This window comes from Arachis hypogaea, chromosome 17 (assembly GCF_003086295.3).
Source record: "Arachis hypogaea cultivar Tifrunner chromosome 17, arahy.Tifrunner.gnm2.J5K5, whole genome shotgun sequence".
Taxonomy (NCBI): domain Eukaryota; kingdom Viridiplantae; phylum Streptophyta; class Magnoliopsida; order Fabales; family Fabaceae; genus Arachis; species Arachis hypogaea.
Window position 1 is genome coordinate 78,262,637 of NC_092052.1, and position 803 is coordinate 78,263,439.

At 40.3% G+C, this 803-nt stretch overlaps 1 non-coding gene across 1 annotated transcript; it reads right to left on the reverse strand.

Annotated features, from left to right (window-relative positions):
- Positions 1–254: 254 nt before the first annotated feature.
- Positions 255–362, reverse strand: LOC112768488 (small nucleolar RNA R71). Its single transcript, XR_003185908.1, has one exon. It is a non-coding gene; the product is annotated as a small nucleolar RNA R71 (small nucleolar RNA).
- Positions 363–803: the final 441 nt, after the last annotated feature.

The window sequence follows — 803 nt, forward strand, 5'->3', positions numbered from 1 at the left end:
TGCAACAGAATTGCAAGTTTTATGGACTTCCATCCGAAGATCCCTTTCAGTTCTTAACTGAATTCTTACAGATCTGTGATACTGTTAAGACCAATGGGGTTGATTCCGAGGTCTACAGGCTTATGCTTTTCCCATTTGCTGTAAGAGACAGAGCTAGAATATGGTTGGACTCTCAACCTAAAGACAGCCTGAACTCTTGGGATAAGCTAGTCACGGCTTTCTTAGCCAAGTTCTTTCCTCCTCAAAAGCTTAGCAAGCTTAGAGTGGATGTTCAAACCTTCAGACAAAAGGAAGGTGAATCCCTCTATGAAGCTTGGGAGAGATACAAGGAACTGACCAAAAAGTGTCCTTTTGACATGCTTTCAGAATGGACCATCCTAGATATATTCTATGATGGTCTGTTTGAATTATCTAAAATGTCATTGGACCATTCTACAGGTGGATCTATTCACCTAAAGAAAATGCTTGCAGAAGCTCAAGAACTCATTGACATGGTTGCAAATAACCAGTTCATGTACACTTCTGAAAGGAATCCTGTGAGTAATGGGACGCCTCAAAGGAAGGGAGTTCTTGAAGTTGATACTCTGAATGCCATATTGGCTCAGAATAAAATATTGACTTAGTAAGTCAATATGATCTCTCAGATTCTGAATGGATTGAAGGAATCATCCAACAGTACTAAAGAGGCAACTTCTGAAGAAGAAGCTTATGATCCTGAGAACCCTGCAATGGCAGAGGTGAATTACATGGGTGAACCCTTTGGAAACACCTATAATCCCTCATGGAGAAATCATCCAAATTTC